At 34.7% G+C, this 13,240-nt stretch overlaps 1 long non-coding RNA gene across 1 annotated transcript in view; it reads left to right on the forward strand.

Moving 5' to 3' along the window:
- Positions 1-1,246: 1,246 nt before the first annotated feature.
- The window catches only part of LOC144581927 (uncharacterized), a 176,673-nt gene continuing 164,679 nt past the window's right edge, over positions 1,247-13,240 (forward strand). Inside the window, exon 1 of the long non-coding RNA XR_013533377.1 lies at positions 1,247-1,651. This is a non-coding gene — a long non-coding RNA (uncharacterized LOC144581927). The remainder of the gene's footprint in view (positions 1,652-13,240) is intronic.

Genomic DNA, 13,240 nt, shown 5'->3' on the forward strand with positions numbered 1-13,240 from the left:
GACATGGATTTGCTTCCCTTCCAGACTAGGATTTTTACATACACCATTACTTAAGATAGTGAGTAGTGTCACAAGAAATCTAAGAAAACAGCTTGTTGATTGCTCTCTACCTCAGTTTTCTGGACTCTTGCTAGAGGTCTGAATTGGCTGCTCTTCTTTTGTTTCTTTTTATTAATCTCTAGTAACCCTACTCCATTCCGAAGTAACTAAAGTTAGTATTTTTTTTCTTTTCAAAGTGGCAGTGGAACATATGAAAACATATCTGGCACATAAACATACAAGAAAGATTTTCATTTATAGTTACCTCAAAAACCCAGATTCAGCTGAATAATTTATGAAAGTTATAAATGTGAGATCAAACTTTGCTTATGCTTTTCCTTCTGTGGTTTCACTAAAAAGCCATAACATTAAGAATCATAAAAGTCTCTAATTTATATATCACAGCCTGCTTTTATTTGGGCTAGGGATCTACATAACACACATGTTATGCATTCCCCAATTGCTCATGCTAACATGACAAGAATGCTGAGATTAATTACTTTAATGTTAGCCTAACTCAGCTATTCTAAAGGTCAGATGAAGACTCGCTGAAAAGAAACCAAAACTCTATGGATGAGCTTAACTACTGCAAACTACTATGATAAATTAGGATTTGCATATAATTTATTCTTTTAAAAAAAGTCTATACTGTTAGAGTCTCAATTTATTAGACTAATTTGTGTACTTTGGAATGAGACCAGCACCCATCATCTTTTTGGACAATTTGATTTAGGATTTTTTCCATCAGCACTATTCCTACTACATGACGAGGGAGTTAACAGTAGGTAGCTAGTCAGGCGTGAGCAGGGAAGGCGAGCACCCTCCCACCACACTGCCCGCTGCTCTCCCACCGAGAATGTCAGGAAACCATCAGGTGAGTTAGGCAGTTGTCACACAGCCCTTCTGAAATAATAATTGTGTTGCAGGACTTCTCCCTTAACTCAAGTAAAGACCGGGCTCTTTGTCACACAACCATGAAAATGCAGGCATGCAGACAATTTGAATGGTGACTAAGATAGGGTTTTATTGGGTGAAAAGGAAGAAAAGGGATAAACAGGGACTCTCACTAGGCCAGGATCCGCTGCTAGAGTCCTTCCTGCCCTCGGCTCAAAATCCAGGTTCCACACAGGAAGAGGCGGGACCAGGCTCCTCCCAGCTACAAAGGGTATGGAATTCCCGAGACTCCACCTTACTGGGCAGGCTGGTTGGAGTTTCTCCACAGACCTTCCTCCCACCTGCCTCTCTCAATTGGTTACAGCTGGTGTCAGGGAAAGGCAATTTCCCAGAAGATAGAAACACCTGAAACTGATGTAGCTTCCCAATAAGATCTCAGGAGTTGGGCAAGTAAGCTCAAGCAAGTGCATTAAGCGTCAAAGTGGTGGAATTTAACTGGTATATGACATTGCACAGGTAAGTGAAGAATGCTTCAAGAGAGCGCGGAGAAAACGCTGGTGAGCATGCATAAAACGCTGGTAAACGCACCGCGCATGCTCCCCTCCCACGGTCTAGCAAGGCCATTGCACGTAGGGACAGCACACTGCAAGGAGAGAATCGGGGAGAAGGAATGCAAGACCCTGGAAGCATACCAACGTATAAAACTCCAAGCCAAAAGGTCAGTCCTGGCATTTGACTCTCTGAAGTTGCCTGCTTGGCCCTTTTCCAATTGTACTTTCCTTCCTTGTATTCCTGCTCTAAAATTTGCCTCAGTCTTTCCTTCTGCCTCATGCTCTTCAGTTGAATTCTTCTGAGGAGGCACGAATTGAGGCTGCTGCAGACCCATATCAATTCACTACTGGTAACAAGGGCAGATACGGGTTTTCACTTACAAGAGTCTGATGCTGAAATCTCTATAATACTCCTGAGAGATTTAGTTGAAATCATTTTGGTATGAAAAAAAGGTCTATAAAGAAGGGTATTTTTAAAGTCTAAGATTAGGTATTATACCTATGTACTTTATAACTGGAGTTTATAGCTTATAAGGTAAGTTTATAGCTTAAGAACACAAAAATCATGAGTGACTAATTCTCCTACCCATAGAATGGGGTCATCAGTCATGTGTTCCCTTCTCTACCAAAATAATGAAGGTCCTCTCCTAAGGTTTCTAAATTTAGGGTAACAACACTAGCATCTTTGTTAAAAGCAAATTTAGGGTAACAACACTAGCATCTTTGTTAAAAGCAAATGAATTCATAAATTAATGTAAACTTTGATATAAGATAAACACTAGCTTGGGCATGATGCATATTAAGGTGGTATGTGCTTCACTTCTATATTCCTACATTTCTGCCTAGTATTCCTGCCTAATACCTATTTCTCCCAAAGGTATCCCTGTAGTGAACAACCTAAGAGGTAAGCTCTGCCAATGAGTTTGCTTTTCCACACACCTGAATCTCTCCCTAAATTGAGTGTTTTCTATAAGAGATGTGTCAAAGTTTTAGTGTGTAAACTGTTACTTAAGGCAATTACTTCCATAAATTAGGATGCATCTAAAATTAATTATTATGACAAACTCTCATCTGTGATACAAAATATCTGCTGCCACAGATACAGTGTCCCTTTGCCTGCCTGGAGTTAGGCAAAGATTAAAAAAGAAAACTCTGAAAATGGTGTTTAGACTCAGGAACATTTTATGAATAGATTTCACCTTCATGATTAAATACTTAAAAATACAATGACTGGAGGTGGTAGAGCTGGATGAGAAAGCAAGGAAAAAATGGGTGCATCTTCCATTCAGTAATAATTATTAAGAAATACCCAGAAAACCTGAGATTCCAAAAAAGTAAAATTATGTTCAGGCGTTTCCCAGATTCATTATTCCGCACTCAGACAACAGACTCCTCTGATTTAACTTCGTTTACTTTCATGTAAGTTGATTTCTTTGGTAAACCAAAGATAAAATTCTAAGCCTGCCTACCAACTAAATGGATCCCTCCTCTCCAACAAAAGCATTCTAAAAATCTGAAACACTAGTTCAGGCCATGATAGAAATGTGTGGTCGGACATGCCTCATCATACCTTGCTTCCTTTGGAATTCAGGTATGGCTGACCAGCATTAATGTTAAAACAGAGACCTTAAGCCTGACAGAACAGTCTCTTTAAGTCTTATAAGAAATATTAACAATTTCTTCTCTCTGAAGCCTACTAGCTGGAGGCTTCATCTGCATAATAAAAGCTGTGGTTTCCACAACCCCTTGTATTAACCCACTTTCTTCTATTGATTACAGATTGTTAGATAAACATTTTCAACATCGCCAATCAGAACATCTTTGAATTCACTTATGCCCTGAAATGCATCCCCAACACTCCCCCACTTTTAGTTGACCTTCCTTTTCAGATTGAACCAATGTATAGCTTACATAATTGATACATGTCTTACGTCTCCCTAAGATGTATAAAATGAGGCTGTAGGCTGACCACCTTAGGCACATGTCAGGACCTCCTGAGGCTGTGTCACAGGCATATCTTTAACTTTTAGTTAAAATAAGCTTCCAAATTGATTGAGACTTATCTCAAATACTTTTTGATTTACACTTTGAACACACACACACACACACACACACACACAAATTATATCTGTAGTGCAAATGAAGTGATCCTCAAGACCTAAACTTTCTTTTTCCTTTCCCCATCCCCGAAAGGAAAGTTTCTATAGCCTCTTGCCCATGGAAAACAACAAGACAAAGCATCATCTGCTGTCAAGACTGATCGACAATTTGTAATAATTAGCATCAGGAATAATAGAACACTTTTCTTACTCCTACTCAGCGTGCTAGCAAAGTATTCAAAGTAATTGAAATTGTTTGAGAGATAATAAAGACTAAAGAACTTGCAGGTGTTATGCACAGAGGCAATGAGCACTGCAATCATTATACCACTGTAATTCCAACTAAAACAATCTCCCAAACAGTTGCAGAGGAATTTAATGGTGACTCGCTTTGAGGAGGAAGGTTCTTAAGTGTAGCCTTTAGCAGTAAACCTTTGGAAGGAAGATTAGTAGGCAATTTTTGGCCTCATAGTCACAACCTTTATGGGTGATTCTACCTGAAATTTGGCTTCTGCCTAGCTGTATTTCAGATCCCTTGAAACACCTGTGTGCCTGACATTTGATGCAAGGGTGCTATTGCCATTTTCAGGAGAGGACTTATACCAGCTGCTTTGGAATTGGTAAGGGATCTATTTGAGACAGAGAGAAGTCTAGGAAATAACTGAAAGGGCAGAAAGCATACAAACTAGCTTAGGAGTCAGGCTTTTCATGTCACATAGATGAGATTTGCTTTCCCTGGGTTGTCTTTTTGAATTCCTCCTTGAAACAGCAGCAATGCAGAATTCTGATGAAACAACACCTGTTCCAACCCCAGGGCAGGCTTGTGGGCAGTAATACTTTTGGATACCAATTCATTCAAGTCTGCTAAATAATTAGTGAGTCAACTTTCCTAGTTGATTTCCATTCCTATGGGCAATACAGACTCTTTTCTAATTTTAATCATTTTATAAGATAATTCTAGAACATAGTTTCTAACAAATGAGATTCTACTTTATCTCAAACTGAAAACTAAAACTCTGTTTTAAAGTTTTAATAAATATTTTTAAAAGTATTCTTTAATTAGAGAAAAATTCCCAAAATGTGTATATTTGCATTATGTGATGCAAATTATCATTTTAAATATGGAAAACAGAAAAATACAATTTAAGTCACTTCTGAAATCTAGCAGCATCTTTTTAGGACAATACTTACAGTATTATTATTTATCTCATACATATTATTTTAATGTAAACATCTAGAAAGTTAAAAATGACTCATAAATTACACACATTTGTAAATTTCCTGTGAATTAGTTCATCTACAGCAATCTTGGCACAAATGGTACAGATGATAAACGTGTTTCATGAGCTGTGTATAATTATTTAATTTTAAAATTAAGCAATTAGCTAATTTGCATGTATACATAAAGATTAATATAAACATGATTTATAACTATGTATAACTATTAAGTGTCATATAAACTGAATGTTTTAAAATATTTGACATATAAACATTGCATTGTTCCATATATTAGACACACAATTTAAAACATTTATTTTTTTTGTATTATATCTAAAAAATAATTATTAAATACATCCGATCCCACAAAATAGGACCTTGAGACAGGGCCTTGCTCTGTCACCCAAACTGGAATGCAGTAGTGCTGTCATAGCTCAATGAAGCATTAACCTCCTGTTCTCAAGTGATCCTCCCACCCTGCCTCCCAAGTAGCTGGGACCACAGGCACACGTGACCTGCCTACTAATTTTTAGAAAAAAATTTTGTAGAGCTAGTGTCTCCCTATGTTGCTTAGGCTGATCTCAAACTCTTGAGTGAAACTTCCACCTCAGCCTCCCAAAACGCTGTGATTACAGGTGTGAGCCAAACTGCCCAGCCTGTATGTTATATTTTTACAGTGGTAAAATGTTGATATGTAATAATAAGAGCTGTTGCTATGTCGAAATGAAATTAGATTTGGATGAGAATTAAACATATTAAACATTTCACCTAAAATTATAATCTATTATTGAATGTCTTTTTTATCATATACAGTCTCAAATTTACCTAATACTATTACATTGCAAAAATTAAAGTACATGAAAGTTATTTTAATATACATTTTAGTATAACCCTTATTGTATTTTTATTAATATTATTTTTAAAGTGAGCATTCCTTTTAAAAGAAAAGAAAAAATGCACATATACAAAATTAGCAGCTAAACTTTTCTGACTGTTCAGATCGTAACCAGTGAGTTTTTTTCTCAGTCATGATCACCTGTGAAAACAGTATTAATAAACCAAAATACTATTTGCAAAAAAGCATAATATTTTGTACTATACTTACTTTGTTGAAGCTAGTCTGTTGTTTATTTTTAAACTAAGTTGTTTCAAGAATGACCTGGAGAGATATCTGGAGAATTTAGTAATTTATTGTGTTATACAAAATAGTCATATTATGTATAAGTTAACAATATGTTGTCTACTTGTAGAGATGATATTTCTGGAGTTCGCACCTTGTATATTTTGTCTGACAACATACAGTAACTTGGCATTTTTTATGGTTTGAATATGTTCCCTAACAAGTGTGTGTTGATAACACTATCCCAATGCAAGAGGGATGGGAGACAAGCCTAAAGAGAGGCATTTAGGTCATGAGAAATCCACCCTCATGAATGGATTCCTGCTGATTACAAAAGGGCTAGAGGCTGCAATTTCAATCTCTTGTTTACTCTGTTTCTCTCTTGCCCTTTCGTCTGCCGACATCACACAAAGGCCTTCTCTGATAGTACCTCAAGACACTATGCTTTTGGACATCCCAGCCTCCAGAACAATGAGGCAAATAAATTTCTCTTCATTATAAATTACCCAATCTGTAGTGTTCTGTTATAGCTGCACAAAACAGACTAGGACAGCATTGTTTTTTTTGGTTTGTTTGTTTGTTCATTTTTTGTTTTGTTTTGTTTTGTTTTTTCAGAATACTCTTGGCTAATATTTACTGGATTAAAAAAAAAAAAAACAATGTTGTCCTAATTTCAATCTTGGATATCATTGTTTGAAATAAAAAGCTTTTTTTATAAATTTAATTCCATCATCTTAGTAGTAGCTAAAAATTAGTAAAGTAGGTGTCTCTTTTTTCCTGCTCAATGCAACCTAAATATATAATATTTAATATAATATAAATGTTTAATGTAACATAAAATAATACGTTTTCTTCTGATTCACTACATAATGAAAAAATGGATACATTTAAAAATTGTAATTGCCATATAATTTGATTTGTAAGAATTTCTTTTATATCAAGACCTGATAATGGTAATGCCATTTACCTTTTGATCAAGTGTCTATCATTATTTTTCATTCATTTAAGTGAATACATTCTTCAGTGACTGGGAGGCTTGTAGCCACTTGAAGTGGATTCTCAGAGGGTTAAAAATATAACATTATATTTCTGTTTCACTTTGATATTATATTTTATGGCAGCTATATCAAATAACCTAAGGTGTTTCTTCTGTGATAAGGGAATATTAATTCCCAGGAACAGATGTGAATTTCTCAGCTTTTCTGCCAAGTACAATTGGAAAATATAGTTGCTAATTTTTTTCACAATTTTATTTTCGCTCTTTTGATTCAACCTGGCTATATAACCAGAGATAGTATACACCTTTGACTAAAAATTTTTAATGACTGTTTAGAAGATACTTTTAAATACTTGTTTTGTTTATTTACTATTGTGTTTCACTTACTAATGTCCCTTTCATCAACAATATATTAGAGATATTTACATATCTCTAATTGACCTTTGAGAGCTGTGGTCAATTACAAAGTTTAGAATAATCAGTCAGCACAAGATTACCATTATTTCAGATATCCATTTAAAGTTCACGGGACAAGGTATACAACATTACCTTTGTATTTGATTTCACTAGAAAGACTCACAGAACTCATTAAAAGCTGTTATACTTTTATTTGTGGTTATAGCTTATTACAGAAAAATGATATGAGGGACTGTTTAAGAGGGACTTCCTGGGCCTGCTAGGGGCCTTTGTTTCTGCTTTTCTGCCTCTGGCCAGCCATGATCCTTTGTTTCCACTTTCCCACCTCTGGCAGGCTAGGGGCCTTTATTTCCATTTTCCGAAGGCTCTTGAAGGTTGGGGCTCTGTAACTCAGGGTTGTAAAACAGTAGCCAATCCGGTAAAATATTCAAAATCAACTAAGCCAGAGGAAGTTTGAAAGGACCCCTCTCATTGGAGGAGAACATGAATGGGGAGGGAATAACTCAGGGGTAAAAGCTCTAGTGCCCCAGTCTGGATGGCAATCTCTCTGGGATCCCTTCCACCGTGTGGAAGCTGTCCTTTCCCTCTGCCTAATAAATTGCACTATTGCACACTCTTTGGGTCCACTAATTCTATTTGAGCTGTAACACTCACCACAACACCTAGGCCCCCTTCCCCATTCTTCAGGGTTATGAAGGCCAAGAGCCTTCATAAGTTCTGCTACAGCTACTCCACCTCTGTGGTTGCCTAGTGGTTAGGAGTCCTGGTTTTCACCCAAGCTTCCCGTTTTTAACTTCCAATGTGGGAACAAGGAAATCCGGCTGCACTTACTCCGGTTACACAAATACAACTTAATATCTGTCAGGTGATGAAGTATTATACGTAGGTTATAATCCAGCAAAGGTGCCAAACATGAAACTCTCATTGCCCTCAATCCAGGGGGCCGGGGAATTTATTAGTTTCTGGGCATTTATATGTAACCATACACATGAGGTATTCTTAACTGGAAAAGCTTTCAGGTCTTTGATGTCCAGAATTTTTAATAGAGTTCAATCACTTACCATTGCTGTGGCATATATTTATTGGTAGGTCCTTTCTGGAGGTTGAAGTGACATTTTTATTCCCCAGGCCCTTTTAGAGGCAGAGCTAAAAACTTGTGGTCCAAAGATTCCATCGTAGAACACTTTTTGACTGTGTAGTGGTCAAAGCTCCCAGGAAAAGACACTCCCATCAGGAAGGATATTCCAGTGGCCTAGACATCACTAACCAAGAGCCAAGGGTGAAGGGCAGATCAACCTTTCAGTAAAGTTAATTCTTCACTATGCAAAAGTTAAAATTACCAAACCTAAAACAGACACATTGAATTCAGCAAATGTTTGAAGCAAAGAGTCTTTTCACCTTTTTTTTTTTTTCAGACAAGTTTCGCTGTTGTTGCCCAGGCTGGAGTGCAATGATGCAATCTGGGCTCACCCCAACTTCCACCTCCCCAGTTCAAGGGATTCGCCTACCTCAGCCTCCAGAGTAACTGGGATTACAGGCATTGCCACCAAGCCCAACTAATTTTTTTGTATTTTTAGTGGAGATGGGGTTTCTCCATGTTGGTCAGGTTGGTCTCGAACTCCTGACCTCAGGTGATCCTCCTGCTTCGCCTCCCAAAGTGCTGGGATTACAGGCATGAGTCACTGTGTCCGGCCACCATTCTTTGTTTTTTTTTTTTTTTTTTTTAATATTTGGTATTTCTAAAAGTTTCTGTGGCTTAACATACAACTATAGTAAAACCATGATATAATTCAGGGATACTACCTTGCATATTATTTAAAACTTTCAGTATAAATTTAGAAAATCCTGGTTTTGCAGTTCAATTATTAAGCATGCAACATTGGGAAATACAGAACAGAAAGTGTTTTCCATCCCTGTTTCTAAATCACCTCCTTATATTAAAATGAAATTCTCATGGGTGCATCTCTCCAGTGTCACTTCATGGGGATACGTATCTATGTATGTCAGACATAGGTAACTGTTGTGTGTGTGTGTGTGTGTGTGTTTTCCCTTCAACCAGATGCACAAGGAAGAGTAAAGCAAAAGAAGACTTTCTTCTCCATCTGTCTTCTCTGTTTTCCCATTTGCCCTTTCTCTAAACAAGAACCCCCTCTTTTCCTGTTTACTAGTGTCAATTGACCAGCAAAGGAGCCTTATTCCCATCATCCACACAAAACTCACAATCAATAAGTGAATAGCAAACAAAATGAGCACATGATGACAAAAGTATATCATCTCAAACAAAAAGAACTCCTAAAATACAAGAAAAAATAATCTAGAAAAATTTGGAAGTCCATTAATATAAAATTTACAAAGAAATAAAAAATGATAAAATTCAACAAGATATTAATCTACTCTAGTAAGTAGAGATATACAAATTGCAGTGACAAAAATTTTATATTTTTCAAAATGAATTTCCATAAACTTTTTTTTTTTTTTTTTTTTGTTTTGAGAGAGTTTTTCTCTGTCACTGCAGTGGTACAATCTCGGCTCACTGCGACTTCTGCCTTTTGGATTCAAGTGATTATCTGCCTCAGCCTCCCGAGTAGCTGAGACTGCAGGCATCTACCACCATACCTGACTAATTTTTTTTTTTTTTAATTTTAGTAAAGACGGGGTTTTACTCTGTTGGCCAGGCTGTTCTCAAACTCCTGACCTCAGGTGATCCACTGCCTTGGTCTCCCAAAGTGCTGGAATTACAGGCCCCTGGCCTTCGGGAGCATTCTTAAACACAGTTATTGGGATGAGATCATTTAGTTGCTTTTTGCTGTATACCCAAGGGCTACCATGTTAGCTTGCAGGTAATAGACAATCAATGCATATTTATTCAATAGATTTTAGAGTATAATTCTGGATTGGATGTATTTTGTTAAAACTAGTTTATAAGCTTTGATCATTGACTGAATGGAATGTAGTATTGACAATTTTAAATGAAATTTGAAAAGCTAACTCCAGACATATTTCTGAACATAAGTCCAGCTTATTTCTACACTGTAGATTGTAGCAAATTCTCAAACAGGAGGAATGTCATTTGGACATCACAGCAGTAAAGCTGCTTTCAAAATCTTTCTATAGTAACTAATTCCTGACATATATATAATCACATATGCATATGTGTGTGTGTGTGTGTGTGTGTGTGTGTGTGTGTGTATAAGTATGTGTGTATGTATTTTCACCTATTTGTGATACTTATAATTACATGGCAACATTCAGAGTTGATTATGAATATATTATTAAAAATTTAAGAAAGCCTACTCTAAATACTGAGTAATATAGTCAAGACTAGAAAAATTTATTAAATATGGTGATGGAAATAGAATTCAGTTTTCTGACTCTCAGCCCATTACTCTCGTTCTACAGTACTAGACATCTTCTCTTTCTAATTCGACTCTTGGAAACCCTAAATTTATCTTTGTATGTCCAAAATAACATGGAGAAATATTATAATACTACAAATAAAGCAGAAAAAACTTTTTGCATATACAAATTTCTAAATGTTTTAAATCTGCTACTAGTAAATACTAATTTCATATCTAATGTAGCAGATGAACAAGGAGAAAAGCAACTCTTAAAAATAGTTTTCCTCTTTTTCTGGCTTGGTTTTTGCTTTTGTTGTTTAGTTCCCATTTAGCACTATCAGTCTCTTTTAAAGTAGCAGCACATCTGTGTCTAATACATCCCTTTCCAGGACTGTTATGCTCTTTTGGATAATTGTTTTTCCAATATCATTAGGGCTTTCTAGGCTTTAAGCTTTCACAATATATACTACAAGATAATTTCAACTAAAAAGAGAATAATTTGTAGAAAATCGTTGTCTTCCCTCAATTTTTAAAACAGAATGTCTTAAAACTGAAAATTATTATTTATTTAAGCATTAATTAAATAGCTAAATCAATTTATACAAGGCTCAAAAATTTCTGTTGTCTGGAGAATGTTTATGTTTTCTAAAATTCCACTGACAATATGAAGGTCATCTCTGTTTCTTCTAAAAATAAAGGCTTAATAAGATGAAATAGCCTAGATTTATAAGTAGGTAAATGTGGGTACTTTTGTCTCTGTTTGTTACCTACCTATTAATAAGTTACCAAATAATTTATTATCATTATAAATATTACAGTCTTATAATCATCACCATTTTATTTCTTGTTTATTAAATATGAGATTGTATGTATTGTTTTATACTTTAAAAATTATTATAAGATATAATATCCCCAATCACATATTAGAAGGATAAAAGTTTTATCTATGCTTTATTAATAACAGGCATTCCTTTTTAAATTTTTGACCCAGAATGACACATTTTGGCAAATACTTTCTGCTGCTTAATCCTAAGAAAAATAATCTTTTTCTTGGTAAAATTTCACTGAGAATGCATGACGTCATAATACTTACTATTTAAAAGAACCATAAAGAATTATTAAAAACGGAGCCTATTTTTCTGACCTATATGTTTAATTCCATTTGCAGGCATTATGAAATAAAATACGTTAATTCAATATTTGAATTGTGTTGTTTGATAACTTTAAGTTAACAAAATATTTTACAGTTAAATATTTTATAATTATACAATCACCAAAGTAAAATAATTATTTTAAAAATGTTAAGAAATTATCAAACCACCTTTTAAAACATGTATTATAATTTCATTTTACGAAAATGAAGCTAGGTCTTACCATCTAAATTCTCTGCTAAACTCAGGCAATAGCACTAGCAAAATGCAAAAAGTTTACATCTTCATGGCAAAATATGTACTGATTCTCAGCTTTTCCTCAAGGCTAAGCATTTACAGTCAGTCATTGACTACATTGCTCTCAATAATGTAGTTATGTTGACAATGGTATAGATCACCAAATTATTTTTTATAATTCAAGTTGTTCAGAATAAATTCAATCTCTGTTGATTTCATAGAGCTTGAAGAACTTCCTTTCTCTCTCTCCTCTCTGAGACTGCATCTGTGTACTCAGATATGTGTGTGTATCAACCCATGCTATTGATTTTCTCTTCTCTTCTTGGTATAGTTACTGTATCCTGATGACTTAATAAAAATGTGTTTAAGAAAACTATGTAAATTTAGTTCATTAAGACATTATATGAGGTTATAATATATGGTAAAGAAAGTAAAAAAAGGAAGTCTACACTGCAGTCAGCTAGAGAGCATACACACACACACACACACACGTCTAACAAGAATCTGAAATGCTATTGAAATAATCTTTAATGACACTTAAATTTGAGGTAGGATACCAAATAATTTTTGTATTAAAGTAAAATATTGTTTTGTCTCCCAACTTGACTTTTATGTATAAGCTATTTCCCCTTAGACAAGTAGAAAAATCTAATAAAGTAATAAAGAAAATAGAAAAAGTAGTCTATCTTCATATCATCTTATAGAGATGTCTCTCATTTTTTAAATTAATGGTAGCTAAAAAATGAAGTGATTTGTAATCTCTTGCAAGACTTGTTAATAGTAGTAAATATACTGTTAAAATCTACATTATTCTCTTTTTAAAAATAATCTGTTCCAACATTATGTCATTTTTTAAATATCAAAACAAACATTGTGTTATGAAAGTAATGAAACAATGAAATAATGGTTTTGTTTGATAGTGCACTTGAGAGAGGCAGTTATCAATTGGAAACAAAATTAGTTTGTAAATTTATTCTGACAATGAATTTGTCTTAAGAGTTTATTGGCGACAATTATTTGAAAGTAATGATTGAAAAACAATGCAGATTAATTTTTTATCTCATAAAATTTTAATAAGCAATACTTTCATTGAAAGTTTAATAAAACTTTCATCAAAGATAAAAATATTCTCCTGAAAGCATTTCAGTCATTTTATAAAAGTAATGATTTGGTTGTTCA

The sequence above is a fragment of the Callithrix jacchus genome, chromosome 3 (assembly GCF_049354715.1).
Source record: "Callithrix jacchus isolate 240 chromosome 3, calJac240_pri, whole genome shotgun sequence".
Taxonomy (NCBI): Eukaryota; Metazoa; Chordata; class Mammalia; order Primates; family Cebidae; genus Callithrix; species Callithrix jacchus.